We start from the raw sequence: 18,363 nt of genomic DNA, 5'->3' as shown, positions 1-18,363 counted from the left end.
CAATACTAAGTTTAGTTTATCTTTTTGTTAATATTCAAAAGAACTTGTTTAATTATTTATATGTAGTAATGCTTCGTTCATCCCAAGATAATCTGGCACTCTCATCAAAACAAAACACAACTAAGCGAACTGAAATGATTAAAAAAAAAAACCTTTGAACAACACCCATAAGTCATGATTTTGTATGTAGAGCATACACATTTCTTTAAATGTGAGAGTTTAATAATTGGGTAATTTGATTTACTGGTCCATAGTCTATTTGTGTTGATGAAAGGAAGGCATTCAAAATGACAACAGAGAGCATGCACTGCCAAAGGTTGTAGGGACAGCTAGCCCAGGGGACTGTTATATTAGTACATCTGTAATGACTCTGTACCATCCATAAAGCTAAAATTTCACACACAGTATGTAATACCTGTATGAAAGTAATTTTAAAATTTAAAGCTTTGGTTTTAGGTGGTGTAAACATCAGTTTGCTCAAACATTTTATTCATATTGGATGCATTTGCAGTGATGGCTATTACCATCATGCTTTAAAGTCTGGGTGTTTACTTTGGCTGCAGTCTGCTGCCCTCCTTAGCAGAAGCTGTGGTTTATGTGCACTTGACAAGTGACATGCCCGAGACTCAGCCCTTTCTCAGCAGCCTGCCACTGAGAACCCAGTTACTGCCGCTCAGGCTCAGCCATACTTTGGCATAGTCTTGAATTCTTTGTACATTTTGGGGGTTCATCTATTTTCATGGAAGGAGTACTTAAATGTCTTTAAACATTTGTTTGAGATTGTATTAGCTTCAAATCAATTCAGATGTACAAAAGTTATATTATATCATTATAGGCCATTACCCAAATAATCCACCAGGCTTTCCATCTATTAAGTAAATTAAACAGTTGTTATCAAAATAGTTTAAAGACTATTTTTTTCTAGTAGATCTTGAGATGTATAATTAAATGGAGGAACCTATATTGACTTTCAGTGAGTGTTCATAATCAGAATATAAGTACTTAGATTCAGACCAGCTCCAGTGTTAAAGTGGGTTTTCTCATGATCCTTCTCCTTTGAAAATCTACTTCTTTTAGGCTTAAATTTATTTTGCTTCTAGTTTTTTTTTTTTTGGTTTTACGAGACAGGGTTTCTCTGTTTTGGAGGCTGTCAGTCCAGCCTGGCCTCGAACTCACAGAGATCCGCCTGCCTCTGCCTCCCGAGTGCTGGGATTAAAGGCATGCGCCACCAACGCCCGGCTTTGCTTCTAGTTTTAGTCATTGTTTTGAGCATTTGAAGGACAGTGCTCAGAGTGACATATCTTCACCCACCTGGCTTATTGCTTGAAATACGTTTTTCCTGCTCTGTCTTTGATCAGAAATGAGTTTGTCATTTACGGCGGCAAAATCTATGTTCAGTTTAAAAACATCTTATTCTTGCTTTTATGACACAAGGAATGCTTTAGGTTATTTTGAAAGTAGAGACTAGGCTGTCATTTTCTTCAATAAAATTATCTGTTTTGTAAATTGGGATACCCTTATCTGAGAGGTGCTTTGTATAGTAGTTCCTGCTAGTCTCAAAGTCGAGAGAGTAACTGCTGCTGGCAATGTGCCAGCATTTCTGAAACATATTTTACATTCATAGTTTTTATAGCTGTTGAGATTCCCCAAGTTATGGAACGTGAATTTTTCATAAGTTACATGGTAAATCAGTACAGAGGGATTTCTAAAACATAACTTTTAAATAGGACAATAATAGTGTTATTGATTGTTAAGTTAGGTGTTTGATGTAAAATAACTTTTTCGAAAATGAAAACAGACGCTGTTTATGTTTTGCCCACCTTTTTTATGTCAGGCTTAGCAGAAACTGAGATATTCATCCTGGTTACCTTCAGACTCTGCCACACAGCAGAAAAGTGTTGTAAACTCACTGTGCGCGTGGGAAATCCAGATGGTGAGAAGGGTGCACGCCATCCTAGAATTGGTAGAAAAGCAGTTTGATCTGATGTAGTTCCTCACAGGTTCCCAGATTCCTCTTGAGAACATGTCACTGTGTTTCTGGCATGTTTAGTTTATCTGTGGGGGAATCTTGTCCCTTCTGAACTTTAAGGGTTTGTTTGATTGGGAAAAAGTGAAATTCCAGTTGAAATCCTAAACTTCTTAACATTATTAACTATTTTAAAGTAATAATGGTGATGATGTAGGTGTGGTGTTTTACACCCTTTTGTTTATCAGGTTCTCACTGAGTAGTTTTCTTCTATCCGCTCATGTAATGGAATCTACAAGGCATAGAACAGGTAAGCTAGTTAGTTTTTGTTTTGGGGAGAAGGTACTGTTGGATTAAATTGTGCTTTCGTATGACCAGTTTTTCTTACTTATTTTGAAATTTCAAGTTACTTCCTATATGTATGAATTCTTTCATACTTTGATAAACTACCATTTGTTCTAGAGTCTGGGTTTGTTGTTTTTGTTTTGTGTTTTTCTTTTCTGACAGGGTCAATGATGAGACAGCCTATACCTCCAGTTGACAGTGACTTATTGTATAAGGCAGCTAACCTTTTTTTGTGTATGTAGTTTCTTCCCCTTACAGTTTTAAAATTTGCTTTTTAATGGAAATTTAAAAATTTTTATAAGTTAGTTTATTGTATTGAAGTTATTCTCAAATCAGTTGAACCGTGACTATTTTAGAGCAATGTCATTAATTTGCTTTTCATGTGGTTGTTTGAACAAATGAAAGTGTGACCAGTGTGTACCCAGGACTGTGCAGGTGTTTGACAAGCAACTTTGAAGAAAAGAACAGGAACCTGCTTTGTAGCAACAGACTCATTTGACTAGCAGTCTGATGTCATGAAGTGAATGCAGTTTAAAACGAGCACTGGTGGATCTCCTGAACCCTAGTTACACCACTCTAGCATAGCACTGATGTGTGATACCACAACTCATTCACCAGGTCCTTTGATGATTATATGCACACTCCAAAAACCTTTTGTTTTATATTATTAGTGATTCATTCTCTAAGCATCCTGACACTAGTTTACTCTTGAAAGGACACTATAATTTGGAAATGTCCAAGTGCTGTGAAAGATTTGGAGAAGACATTGGTGTAGGGCTGTTCAGGTGTTGTGCTTTCTTCTAATATGTGGTCGGTGTAGACCATCTCAAGACCCATAGCTGGAGCATGGACCTGGGAAGGGCTTCTGTGTCCCACCCGAGTGCTCTTGGTCCCACGTTCCACTGCTTCCCTAAGCGTTTCCACAGGTAGACCTTGAGTGGGTAGAAAAGGGAGGTAGGGCTTTTCTCTGGCACCCTTTCTTTGGACGATTTTTTGTTGTTTTTTTCCCATGAAGACTTCCACAGAGATGGTGCATCTAATACCTTCTCCATTCTGCATGTTTTATGCCTATAGTTTCATTGTTTTGAATCTGTACTTGTCCAGCACCTAGATCTCTGGGGGTTATTGAAAACAGGATGATGTGATTCAGGATTTTATAAAAGGAAAAAATCCTAGACAGAACATTTTATTTGCTCATAAGTGCATCCATTTAATCAAATTTTAAATTGATTTGTTCTCCAAGATCTTGATCACGTGTATCTAAGGTACAGGCTAAACAAATACTCAAGGAGCCTTGTGATTGTGACTTGAGTCAGTGGCTAAGGCAGCAAAGGTTCTAAATTGGTGTTATATAGTCAGTGTTCCTATAATGTGGTGAGCAGAGCCAGGTTTTTAAAGGCTTAGACTTTTTATATATTGTAAATGACATGTGTAGGACTTTTTACAGTTGTGCAGTATACACAGGGTATATGGTAAACACTCCAGGGAAATACTGTTTTCAGGAATGCTATCTTTTATTATGTCTGTCTGTGTATCTATGCATGCCTTTCATGGTTCTGACTTTTTAAAAGTCAAAATTTTGGAATCTGTTCCTTTTTTAACTTGGACACCTTTCTATTTTACTATATGCAGCATTATCCCATCATGTAAATGGCATCAGGATCCAGGGGTGGATGTCTCTTTGGAGGAACATTTTTTAAATATATGCGTATATGAAAATTCTTGGTTTTTATCTGATAGGAAACTTTCAATAAAACAGATAATTCTATTTTGAGACTTACCAGCTATTTAAATTTGTTTTGTATTTCCATCTCTAGCATCTTAAGATTTATCAACTCTGAAGTATTTAACCTAAAGCTAACCATGGAAGCATAGGAGCACCAAGAGAATGTTTGTAAACCACTGGTTTGATAAAGGGTTTCTAGCATGAAACCAAAATTTTAGATTACAGAAAACACCGACAGGTATGACTTTACAAAGACACAAAACACCTATGAAGAATGAAGAACGAAAAACACTTGCAAAACATGTAACTTTATGTAATGTTAGCATACAAAAAGGTCCACAGTCTATGCATGAAGGCTTGCACCCAGGTCCTTACATACAGTATACATAATAAAAGCAAACTGTGAAGGGTCATGCTAGAAAAAGGTAAAACCTCACCAGAAGGAAATCTGCAAAGCACAAAAACGTGGCCAGTCTCACATTGTCAGCCTTCTACCCAAAGATGAGATTGTCAGCCTTCTAGCTATGAGCTGGGCTGCAAACCGTCAAGAGACCTAAATAGTCGATTAGGCTGATCAAAGCTTAATATTTCTTTCCTATTTAGAAAGACTTTTTTTTTAAATACAAACAAATACTGGAGGGTAGTTCAGTGCTAAGGGCTTCCTGAGTAGGCATAAAACCCTGGATTCAATTCCAAGCACTGTATCCAAAAAGTATATTTTTGTTATATGTATTTTAAAGTCTTAATATCATTTTTTAAAAGAGGAACTGTGTGTGTGTCTGAGTCCAAAATGCAATGTATACTGGTATAAAATTGTCAAAATTTAAATTTAAAAAACGCAGCACCAGGAAATGAAGCTGGTAGAAGTCCACCTAGCAGCATTGCTCTGATCCTTTGCGGTGATGTATACAATGAGTCCAGCTTCCCGAGTTAGAAAACCCCAAAGAGATGTAAAAGGCAGCCAGAAGAGGACAGGCAGTGAGGGAAGATGGAGCACAGGCCATAGGCCCTGCGGTGTTGGCTTTAGTCAGACACTGCAAATGCCAGCCAGTGTTCCCATGTGCTTAGTGCTGCCACATACATGCACATGAGCATGAGCTGCTCCTGCTAATCTTAAGTAGGGAACGTTCAGGGCCTAAAATAGTAACTCACTTACTTAGGGAGCTGGATGATTTGGTGGGAATTTGATGTAAGGAAGAGCTGAATGGAAAAAAAGAAAGAAATGCCCACTTAGTTGCTCAAAAAACCCCTCAAGAAAATTTGTGAGTAATATGTGTAAATCCACATCTTGGCTCCAGGGGTTTGAGTTTGGGTACACAGAAGGTACTTAGTATATGAGTAGAAATTAATCGCTTGTTTCTTTGAAACCAGAAAGTACTTGTGAGATTAGGCAGCTAAAGTCTGAAAAGAGTACTGAGCGTAAGTTTGCTGTTGTAATTAAAAGAGCACATAAGGGGCTGGGGAGATGGCGCGTTGGGGAAGAGCACTGAAGGCCCTCGCAGAGGCTAGCGTGGCTCACAACCATCTGCAGCTCCAGTTCAGGGACCCAGTGCCTCTTTCAGCCTCTGGCCACCAGACATGCATATGGTGTACAGACATACATGCACACAAAATAAAAAAAGACACGAAAAAAATATCAAGTAGAAAACTTTCATATCTCCTAGTCCTGTAGAGCCATTAAAAGTCAAGTCATACTTGGTCACAGGTCAGCAAACCCTGTACTACTGGCTGGGTAAATCTGACATCCTGCTCATTTCTTTTGTAGACAAAATTTTGTTGTGATACAAACACATTGATTTTTTGATTTTGTTGCTCTGGCCTTGAAAAAGGGACCTTTGTAGTTGTAGCAGTGGTCAACAGACCTTCAAATAGTTTACAGGAAAGCTGCTGACATGAGCTTAGATTATCAGACAAACATGAAAAGATGAACATCTAAAATTGTCTGCAGTTTTATTCTTTGAGTTTTCATGTTCTCATTTAACCCACCAAACCATAAAGTGATTGTACATAATTATGTGTGAAACAAATGTTTGGGATGGGTTGGGGTTTTTTGTTGTTATTTTGGGGGGTGGGGGAGGGGTTGAGACAGTTTTGCTAAAAGCCCAGATTGGCCTTGCCCGTGACCCTGAGTATCAACCCCAGTTAAAACAAGATATTTTTTTAGGCAGTGTCTCACTATGTATCCTTGGCTGTCCTCGAATGCAGAGATCCACTTGCTTCTGTCTCCCTAGTGCTGGAATTTTAAAGATGTGTACCACCATGCCTGGCTAAAACAATGATTTTGATAACCACAAAGTATTTCATTTAGTAGACACATACTTCCTAGGGATATCCTTCTGTTTCTGGACAGGATCTGGTGTCCCTGGCTGGCCTCAAATTCACAGGGTAGCTGAAGACATGCCGAGATTTGTTTTGCTTTGATTTGGTGCTCGGGACCAAACTCAATGCCTCACACATGCTAGGGAAGTGCTCAGCTAACAACTACATCCCCAGCCCAGAATGCAGGCCATTTTAGTCGATAACCTCTATACACATGCATATCTGTAGTACTGTTTTGAAAGATCTAAGTGTGGATGAACTGGAATCGACCTTTCGTGGTTCCTTGTTGTAAGGCCCTGTTATCTACAAAGCTATTTGCTGGGTTCACACCCTTAAGAGAGTGTTTGTTTCTCTTGATACCTACCATTCTAAGTGGTCATCCTAGGTCCTTTTTTCTAAATCCACATTTGCTTGTTCTGGTTCTTTTGGGTTTACTTAATCCCAACCTTAGAGGATTTCTTCATGACACATGGAAATCAACACTGGAAGTATAGATTTATTCCTGTCAGTTAAGTCTGATGTGTTTGTTGTCCTTCTTCCCTTACCTCCTCCCTAGGTCACTTACACAGATGGGGCCCAGACTCCTGGGCTCGGGTGATGCCACCTCAACCTTGTGAGCAGCTGGAAGACAGGTGCTTGTCACTTAGACTTTGTGCATGCTTCTAGATTAACCTCAATTGTTTGGGTCTGGGATTTAGCACGTTCTAACTAGCTAGTTTCTTAACCTTTATCATTTGAGTGCTGGGATATTTATGTCCCATGATGTCCCAGTCTTGTAGTATAGTTTTATAATTCATTTACTGGTTTCCCCACTGGGCAGTGATGTCTTCCATGACAGTAGCTCTTCACTAATTGAAGTATGTTGTGACATCCCCTTGGCTACATATACTTGATACTCAGTCTTGCTTCAGTCTTTTGAGTGTTCTTTGGATTCACTGATGCAAAACAAACAAAAAAAAAACCCTAACATTCAAAAGTAACTAACAGTCCTTGAACAATACTGCTTCATACCTTTTGAACAATTCATCTTCACCTGCGCAAATAGTACCATGAGCCAGGTGTTAATTTGGTTTTAAGACTTAGCTGCAGCTAATATATAGTGCTGGTCCAGAAATCTAGTGGCAAATGAGGAATTATGTTCAAATTACAGTGCAGTGAGGTATGTAGACAACATTCCCAGGAAATAAAAGCTGTTCCGGAAGCTGAGGTGCTGTAGGTACAGAGAGGGGCGCCTAAACCAAAGTTAACACTGTAAAAAGAAATACCCAGCTGAGACTTGAAGTCAACGAGGAACAAAGAGTTCAAAGTGGAGCAGCGCAAGCATGGAGGCCAGGAAGTGCAGCAATCTAAGGCTTGTAGAACTATGTGGAACATGGAGGAAATGAAGATGAGGCAATATTATGAGGCCGGGTTGAACTGGTAGCAAACAGGTACAGTAGAACTTTCTAGGTTGTCTTGAGAGTTGTGACTTAAATGAGTTGAGTATAGCCAGAATTACAGCTTGAGATATGACTGGCTGCAGAGGAAAGGGGAGTTAAGGAATACAATGAGGCAAGTTAGAAGGCTGTGTTAGCTTGGCATCTGGAATCTGCATAATGAATGGGACTGCAAGGGTGAGAGCAGTCAGTTCTTGAGCAACTAGCTAGGAGAGTTGAAGAGTGCTCTCTTGGTTTAGGGGAGTGGCTGGGATGACATCCACCTTAGCATTGGACAGGTCTGGCCCAGTCAGTGTAGATAACGATCATCAATAAATGAAACTCTGAGGTCAGAGCTAGAGACACATTTGAGTGCACGTCATTAGTATGAGTAGATTAGGTGTGGTGACACAAGCCTGTAGTCCCAGCATTAGAGGCCAAGCTGGGCAGAAATTCCGTGAGCTTGAGGTTAGCCTGAGATACAGAATGACTGGGCCCTATTTCAGACATGAGCGAGAGAGACAGAAATTGCCAAAGGCATATAGAGCTGAAGAACAGAATTTTTTTTTAATTTTATTTTCCAGTTTAAATTTAGATAAGAATCAAGGTTGCTTCACAAGTCAGTTCCAGGTCCCTCTCCCATTCCCTCCCTTCCTCCCGTGCCCTCCCCCCCCTTTATCCTCTCATTTCTCCAGGGAGGGTGAGGCCCTCCATGGGGGTGTCCATAGTGTGTCATTTCATATAGGGCAGGGCCTAGACCCTTTCCCAAGAGTTCTGGGTGAGAGTGCACCTCACATTGTTCTATTGGAGTCCAAAGTCCGTGTGTATACTTGGGATGGGTACTGATCTGCTGCCCAAGGCTCAATAGATTCCCTAGGCCTCTTCACTGACACCCAGATTCAGGGGGTCTTGATCAGTCCCATGCTGGCTTCCCAGGCTAATGCCTGGGATTCAAGAGTTAACCTTTGTCTGGTCAGCTGTTTCTGGGGGTTAAACCAGCCCAGTCTTAATCCCTTTGATCATCAGTCCTCCCTCTCTGTTACTGGCTTTCTTGAGTTCAGCTCAGTACTTAACCAAGGGAGTCTGCCTCTTCTTCGATCAGCCACTAAATAAAGTTTCTGTTTCCCAGACTCTCTGGCCATAGGATTGTAGGCTGGCACTCCCCAGATCTATGTCTAAAATCCATATATGAGAGAGTACATGCCATGTTTCTCTTTTTGTGACTGGGTTACCTCACTCAGGATGGTTTCTTCTAGTGTCATCCATTTGCCTGCGAATCTCATGATTCCATTATTTTTTTCTGCTGAATAGTACTCCATTGTGTAGATGTACCACAGGTGAGGGACATCTAGGTTGCTTCCACGTTCTGGCAATTACAAATAAAGCTGCTATGAACGTAGTGGAACAGACCTCTTTGTTGTATGAATGGGCATCTTTTGGATATATGCCTAAGAGTGGAGTTGCTGGGTCTTGTGGTAGGTTTATTCCCATTTTTCTGAGGAATCTCCACACTGATTTCCAAAGTGGCTGAACCAGTTGGCACTCCCACCAGCAATGGAGGAGTGTCCCCCTTTCACCACATCCTCTCCAGCAAAAATTGTCATTGGTGTTTTTGATTTTAGCCATTCTGACAGGGGTGAGATGGTATCTGAGAGTTGTTTTGATTTGCATTTCCCGGATGGCTAAGGATGTTGAGCACTTTCTCAAGTGCCTCTCAGCCATTTTAGACTCCTCTATTGAAAACTCTCTATTTAGTTCTGCAGCCCACTTTTTAATAGGGTCCTTTGGTGTTTTGGAGACTTGCTTCTTGAGTTCTTTGTAAATTTTGGAGATCAACCCTCTGTCAGATGTGGGATTAGTGAATATTTTTCCCATTCTGTGGGCTGCCTTTTTGTCTTGCTGACTGTGTCCTTTGCCTTACAGAAGCTTCTCAGTTTCAGTAGGTCCCATTTATTAATTGTTGATCTCACTGTCTGTGCTACTGGTGTTATGTTCAGGAAGCTGTCTCCTGTACCAATTCGTTCAAGGGTACCACCCACTTTCTCTTCTAAGAGGTTCAGTGTGGGTGGATTTATGTTGAGGTCTTTGATCCATTTGGACTTAAGTTTTGTGCATGGCGATAGACATGGATCGATCTGCATTCTTCTACATGCCAGTCTCCAATTATGCCAGCACCATTTGTTGAAGATGCTTTCTTTATTCCATTGTATATTTTTAGCTTCTTTGTCAAAGATCAGATGTTCGTACGTGTGTGGGTTAATACCCGGGTTTTCAATTCGGTTCCATTGGTCTACCTGTCTATTTTTGTGCCAATACCAAGCTGTTTTCAGGACTACAGCTCTATAATAGAGCTTGAGGTCAGGGGTAGTGATGCCTCTGGACGTTGCCTTGTTGAACAGGGTTGTTTTGGCTATCCTGGGTCTTTTGTTTTTCCATACAAAATTGATTATTGTTCTTTCAAGGTCTGTGAAGAACTGTGCTGGGATTTTAATGGGGATTGCATTGAATCTGTAGATTGCTTTTGGCAGGATTGCCATTTTTACTACATTGATCCTACCTATCCAAGAGCATGGGAGATCTTTCCATTTTCTGAGGGCTTCTTTAATTTCTTTCTTTAAAGATTCAAAGTTCTTACGATACAGGTCTTTCACTTGTTTGGTTAGCGTTACCCCAAGGTATTTTATGTTGTTTGTGGCAATTGTAAAGGGTGATGTTTCTCTGATTTCTCTTTCAGCCCTTTTATCATCTGTATATAGTAGGGCTACTGATTTTCTTGAGTTGATCTTGTAGCCTGCCACTTTGCTGAAGGTGTTAATCAGCTGTAAGAGTTCCCTGGTAGAGTTCTTTGGGTCATTGATGTAAACTATCATATCGTCTGCAAACAGTGAAAGTTTGACCTCTTCCTTCCCAATTTGTATCCCCTTGATCCCCCTTTGTTGTCGTATGGCAATAGCTAGGACTTCAAGTACCATGTTGAAAAGGTATGGAGAGAGTGGACAGCCTTGTTTTGTTCCTGATTTTAGAGGAATTACATTGAGTTTCCGTCCATTTAGTTTGATGTTGGCTGTTGGTTTACTGTATATAGCTTTTATTATGTTTAAGTATGTCCCTGTTATCCCAGATCTTTCCAAGACCTTTATCATGAAGGGGTGTTGGATTTTGTCAAAGGCTTTTTCAGCATCTAGTGAGATGATCATGTGATTTTTGTTTTTCAGCTTGTTTATATGGTGGATTACGTTGATGGATTTTCGTATGTTGAACCATCCCTGCATCCCTGGGATGAAACCAAAACTAAATCAAGAACAGATAAGCAATTTAAATAGACCTATAACCCCTATGGAAATAGAAGCTGTCATCAAAAGTCTCCCAACCAAAAAAAGTCTAGGTCCAGATGGCCTCAGTGCAGAATTCTACCAGAAATTCAAAGAACAGCTTATACCAATTCTTCTCAAAGTGTTCCACACAATAGAAGCAGAAGGGTCTTTGCCAAACTCTTTCTATGAGGCTTCAATAACCTTGATCCCCAAGCCACACAAAGATACAACTAAGAAAGAGAACTTCAGACCAATATCCCTCATGAACATTTATGCAAAAATACTCAATAAAATACTGGCAAATCGGATCCAAGAACACATCAAAACAATCATTCACCACGATCAAGTAGGTTTCATCCCAGGGATGCAGGGATGGTTCAACATACGAAAATCTATCAACGTAATCCACCATATAAACAAGCTGAAAAACAAAAATCACATGAAGAACAGAATTTTAAATCTGGTGAATCCAGTAACAGATTGGAGATGACAAAGGGTCAGTAATCTTGAAGATACCACAGTGTAATGTATTCACAGATAAGAAACAGAGTTAGCTGGGCGTTGGTGGCATACAACTTTAATCCTAGCACCCGGGAGGCAGAGGCAGGCAGATCTCTGAGTTTGAGACCAGCGTGGTCTACAGAGAGAGTTCCAAGACAGCCTCCAAACTACACAGAGAAACCCTGTCTGGAAAAAAAAAAAAACCAAAAAAAAACAAGAGTTAGTTACCCATCAGAAAATATCAAAAGATATGAGTAATTGAGTTCCAAAGAAAAACAAATTTTTGAGGAAATAATAGGTAAATATCTGCTTAAAGTCCTAGATAGATGGCTCAAGAATCTTGGAGCATCCCTCCAAAACAGGCAAATTTAAAGCTTTGGATAAAAATTGAATGGTGTAAAAGGTAAGTAGCTGCTAGGAGTGAGAGGGTGTGTGTGAAGTGCTTTTCCTCAGTGCTTTGATGAGTACCCAACAAAACTCTGGCAATGGAGGAGCAAGCGGTGTGTGTGCGCGTGCGTGCGTGCAAGAAAGAGTGTGTGTGTGTGTGTGTGTGTGTGTGTGTGTGTGTGTGTGATCTAGAGGTCAGAGGACAACTTTGGGGCGTCTGTTCTAAATCCCAGGGATTGAACGCAGGTTGTCAGGTTTGCCAGCAAGTGTTGACCTGTTGAGTCATCCTGCTGGCCCATTGTAGGACTCTCAGAGCAAGGAACTTTACTTCATGAGATTATGTATTGTGCATTTCTTCAAACACAAGCCCTGCCACACTTAAAGGGTGAAACTAATGTGAATTATGGGCTTTAGGGGATAAGGAAATTGTCATTAAAGCTCATCGATTATAACAAATACCACATACATGGTGGCGTGAAGGAGGCTCTGAGTAAGAGCAGAGGTATACAGGAAATCTTTGTCCCTTCTGCTCATTTTGCAAATGTCTGCTCTGAAATGTATGTAACTTAAGAGCACCCCATAATCAATGCTCAAAAACCAGATGAGTGAGAAAGAATCTTGAAAGGTGAGAAAATGATCACGCCTATGCAGAACCTCATTTTGACTTGAGAAGCCTTGCACCTGGGGAATCCTGGAGCCAGATCTTGTAGATGATGGAGGGGGGAAAGCTCTCCAATCGACAGCATCTCTTTTTTGGGAGCACAGAGATACAGATAAGTGAAGGCAAAGAATGTGTTGCCTCCAAACATTCACTACTAGAAGAACTGAAGACTTGACATGACACAAATTTTTGGGAAGGAACTTTAAGAACCCAGAAAGGTAAACCAGTGAAGGAATACCTTCTAGGCCTCAGAGGAGCAGGTGTGTGACAGTGAGCTGATAGGCTGTGGGATGTTTAAGAATGCCACTGAGTAACAGAAATGACTGGAGAGTTGATCCAGAAATGAACTTGTTGCAGAATTCAGTTCCATCTTCTGAGGATGGAAGAAGGTGCAGTCAACTGTATCTCTTCCCCCCCCCCCTAAAATTAAATGGCCAGTGAACTAGTGAGTTTGTAGTCATGTTCACCAAATAACAATATTTCTATGATCCTGCTTCCGGGTTTCTGCCCTGACTTTCCGTTATAATGGACTGTGATTGAGATGTGTAAAGCGAAATATACATTATTTCCTGGTTGTTTGATTATGTGTTATCCCAGTGATAGAAAGCTAACTGGAATAGAGCACCAAAGAGATAGGTGAATGGTGATTACATGGGCAGAGAAAGAGAAGCTATTTTCTATAAAGAGAAGCTTTTTCTTTGAGAGGAGCCTTTCCGCCAGCCTGGTTCTAGATCCGCATCAGTCCCAAATAAACACACAGGAGGCTATATTAATTATGAAGCTGTTGGCCTTGTGTCTCTTACTGGCTAGCTCTGCTTTAAGTAATTACCCCATAATTGTTAATCTAAGTATGTCTCTTACCGGAGAATAGTTCTGGGCTCCTACGCCCATGGCGGTTACATGTTGACTCTCGTGTTTCTCCTTCCCAGAATCCTCCTGGACTCCTAGTCTCTCCTATCTTGGTTCCCTATAGGCTCAACAGTACTTTATTGACAAATGCACAGGACTTTCCCCAACATCTCCTCTTTTCTGTTTAAACAAAAAGAAAGGTCTTAACTTTAACATAGTCAAATTGTATATGACAGAACAGTTATCAAGTAAGAACACAGTTACAACATTTTGTCTATTAACATTTAGCAAGATCTAAAGAAAATATCATCCATCCCATCCTTATGAGTCCAAAGTCCTATATGTAGCTTATCTTTTATCATCACTAAGGAAAACTATAATTATAACTATCTGTCTTCAACTCCATCAAAGACCACAGAAGGATAATGTATAAACACTAGGATTGACAGAGGTATCTTACTGCCTGGACAGTCACCTGAAGTTCCTCTGTAACGTTGGGGCATCCATCTTCAGCCCATAGGCCACAGTGTGTCTGGAACACTTCTCAGCAAAGCAGGAAATTTCAAACTGTCCATCTGCATTGGCAGTCTATCATTCATTTTTCTTTGTCCTGCAGAAAGTCTTGCGGACTCTTCCATGAAACAGGAACCCTGTAAGACTGAGTTCAACATTCACTTTCCTGTGGGTCCTGCATGTCCAGTTTATACAGCAACAGTCAGTCTAGGCAAGAGCAGTTTCTTGCCCAAATGGCTAATCTTGTCATGTTGAAAGCAAACTCCTTAACAAGTTTCTTCAATGCCCATCTTCCTCTCAGACATAATTGGTGCTGCCAGGAGCAGACATTTCTCATTGTCAAGAAAAACCCTAAACCATTTTAAATGCCATTTTCTGAAGGTCTTTGAGAGGTTTGAAGACCGCCTATCTATCTCAAGTATATTTCTGTATATCTAGAAAACCTAACTTACCTAAGTATAAATTCTGACTATTATAAGTAACTATCTATAATCTGTATTCAATTATGTATTACGTTGTAAAAGATCAGTATAAGCACAATACTTAATCAAGAGGAGAAATATACACATTACAAAATTGACTTTGAATTTGTATCAATAAATGAAAAACAATACCCATACTATAATTCTCCTTTTTACCATTAAAAGGAGATTGGTTGTGATCATTAATCAATTATAAACAATCCCATTTAAATGAAAACAAAGATTTATGAACAAGATGGGAATTGGGACGTCGCTCATTCCAAACTGCTTCCTGCTGGAAGGGGGCGCTGTTTATACCATGGGGACAATGAAAAAACTCAGAAACCTGTATAAGTCCGTATTTTCGGGGTCTGTAAAGCTGTATCATCTTAGCTGTCTCAGTCGTTGGAACACCTGGTCCACTGCTTCCGGGGGTCTTGGTTCGTGAAACCACAGAAGCCTGGAAGGAATTCTCAGCTTTTCATTTTCTGTAGAAACATAAGCAAATTCTCCTTTTCCAAGTAACATATCCTTATACTTAAATTTTGAGGTCAAGGCATTTTCAAAAGATATAAGTTGTATTAATTTAGCAGCATTTATAAGCAAGTGTACTTTAGTAGCAGTTCCTTCCTGAGCAAGCAAAAAACTGAAAAACACAATAGCGTACAGTATCCAGACTCTCTGTGTATTTTCCATCTTTACGTGGCTTATTTATTTATCTATTATTACTTTATTTATTTTACTTTTATTTATTTTTCTCTGAGACAGGGTTTCTCTTTGGAAATCTGCCTGCCTCTGCCTCTGGAGTAAATCCTACCGGCGTGCGCCACCACAACGCCGGCTTTTTTATTTATTTACCACTTTGTCGTTTCATTTTCTCTCAATCTCACATATATTTTTAAACACACTGTAAACCTTTAGAGGTTTTTCTTTATCCAAGTCTGACTTTACTGTAAATCTTTGTTTTTCTGGCCACGTGTCTTATCTGTAAAACCGCGGCTGTTTTAAACTGCCGTTTCAAGATGGCGGGCGTAAGCGTGATTTCAGGTTACTGCCTCAGTCCATGCTGACATCCAGCAAAAGCTGCCACTTCCAGCTGTAGGTACACCCCTTTTAATCGTTAGCAGAGTCTCCTAAAATAACCTTGTTGGTTTTTTTTTTCTTTTTATGCCGAGTCAGGAAGACTCCAGTAAACGAGCCGCGTGAATTTCGGTTTGTTGCTAGCAAAACACCTGAGAAAAATGCTGCTACCAAAATCTGTGCTTCTCTCTGTTCTTCTGTTTCTAAAATTCCTTTAAAGCTTTTGTCATTCTGCGTGGAAATTCATGATCCCACTCCTGACACCATTTTGTTATGAGAAGCTATTTCCTTGAGTGAAGCCGTCCCGCCAGCCTGGTTCCAGAGCCGCATTAGTCCCAAATAAACACACAGGAGGCTATATTAATTATGAAGCTGTTGGCCTTGCTTGTCTCTTACTGGCTAGCTCTGCTTTAAGTAATTACCCCATAATTGTTAATCTAAGTATGTCTCTTACCGGAGAATAGTTCTGGGCTCCTACCCCCATGGCGGTTACATGTTGACTCTCGTGTTTCTCCTTCCCAGAATCCTCCTGGACTCCTAGTCCCTTCTATCTTGGTTCCCTATAGGCTCAACAGTACTTTATTGACAAATGCACAGGACTTTCCCCAACAATTTTTTATGGGGTAGTACTAAAATATTCTGGAATTAAGAGATTTCGTGAATAGATATTAAATGTTTATAGTATGAGAATTATATCCATTTTGTTATTGGGGTAGTTTCGTGCACACTTCCCATGGTGCACGCACAGGGAAGTCGGGAGAGTCTTGCATGAGTTGGCTATTTCCTTTAACCATATGGTTCCCATCAAGCTTGGCAGCAAACACTTTTACCCACTGAGCCTTTACAGGCTTTATATCTCACTTTTAAATGCAAAAGTAAAATAACTATATGAATAGAACACTCCAATATTCTGTACTGAAGCATGCAGACTTGCTTTGAATCTCTGGCATAAAGTCAGTGTATAGCCACTGGTAGGCATTCTTTTTTAAGTAGCCAAACAGAGAATGGCTGTTTCCCATCATAAGGGCTTTTTTGGTCAGCCATTTGCCCATCACAATCTATGTCCATACATAATGAGGGGCAACTTAGCCAGCAATGATTGCATTCCAGCATTTGGCTAGTGATTTGTTTGGGATTTCCTGTAGGAAGTATCCTATATGATAATGTGAATAAAATAAGTCCCATGGAACGTTGTGTTGTCAGAAAGATAGAAATTAACCACTTTTTCCATCTTAGGGTAGGAAGGAAGCCAAGATACAAATGGTGGTGAGGGTAAAGGAGCAAGAGACCACCCGAAGTCCATTTGTAAAAAACACTCTGTTTCAACTTAGAAAGAACATTGTATCTGAAATCTTTTGCTACTTTTTTGGTTGAGTGATCTGCCCTGTCTAGTTGTCTTCAGTGTATTTTCTGAGGATGCTTCTCCTTGCCCAGAAAGAATGAACACTTTTCGTAATCACTGTTAAAATACATGATGATGTCTAACGATCTCCTTCTGGTTACTGGCCTCGGTTCATACAGGACCCACTGTTTCCATGGCTCTGCTGGTATTTGTGGTACAGTGACTAATGTTAACTGTTGAACCCCTGAAACTTGGATTTATATTCCAGCTGTGCACATCAGGAGGCTCAAGTCTTTGAAGCCTTTTGTAAGTTCTCAGCTGTAGTTTTTTCTGTTTGTAAGATGTGGATCGTGATATCAATCTTTTATGGCTATTAGAATTGATTTAGATGAATGGATGGATGGCTTCCACTAGGGATAGCTACAATCTAAGAACTGCGGTTTTGCCATTTTTTTAAATGATTAATTTGTTGTTGTTGTTGTTGTTTTTTTTTTTTTTGGCTTTTACGAGACAGGGTTTCTCTGTATTGTTTTGGAGGCTGTCGGTCCAGCCCGACCTCGAACTCACAGAGATCCGCCTGCCTCTGCCTCCCGAGTGCTGGGATTAAAGGTGTGCGCCACCATCGCCCGGCGATTAATGGGTTTTATTTTCAAGTTCTCCCCAGGAAACATAGATTGGAATTCATTTTAAGAGTAAGCTTTGAGCCCGTTTTCATTAATTCACTTTTAAAATTCTAATACTCTATGCTTTATCCTTTGTGAAGAAACTGGAGTTCTCTGAAATCACACATTAGTTCGCCAAATAAAATCCACTTCTGTTCTTTTTAGGCAAACTGGCAATCCCTTTAGTGAATGTACATCTAGGGACTACATTCTTTGTTCAAATGGGTCATTCATTCTGTGCATCATTGAACTCAGGAATTTAAAAAACAAATGGGACCCTTGGAAACAATCTGATCTCCAGTGTTTCCTAGGGAAGACTTAGACTTGTGGAGCTCTAGGAAGCCGTTGATGAACAGACACCTGCCCAGGATCCTCAGCACCCCTCATGGCACTGTCCCCTGTTCCCATGAAAGCTCCCTCCAAGGCACAGATGAACTCCAGTGTTGAAAAGATGAATAATGAGATGTGTCACTTATCTTAGGTGCTGTATGTCATCCCTGCAGTGACCCATTTGCCTTTTCTAGTGTACCGCTCCTGTGACATAGTCTTCTCACTCATTCTAGTCTGTTCACCTGATAATACTCAGCCTGTTACCTCAGGTTCAAAGAGCTTCTTAGAGCTCTCAGTGGTAATTAAAGTCTCCCACACACTATCTATTCCCACCGTCTATGAACAATTACCAACTTGTTATTTCTGGGTAAAAGTGTTCATCCACATGTCCTCTTCTGGCTCTTGTGGAGAATTGTTTGATGGAAAATTTGTTCTTACCTGCTGTGTTAGCAATGTTGCCCAGGTACCTTTTTATGTTCCCTTCAATGGCTC

This window comes from Mesocricetus auratus, unplaced genomic scaffold, assembly GCF_017639785.1.
Source record: "Mesocricetus auratus isolate SY011 unplaced genomic scaffold, BCM_Maur_2.0 Super-Scaffold_100010, whole genome shotgun sequence".
In the NCBI taxonomy this organism is placed as follows: domain Eukaryota; kingdom Metazoa; phylum Chordata; class Mammalia; order Rodentia; family Cricetidae; genus Mesocricetus; species Mesocricetus auratus.
Note: the sequence above shows the minus strand (reverse complement) of the source record.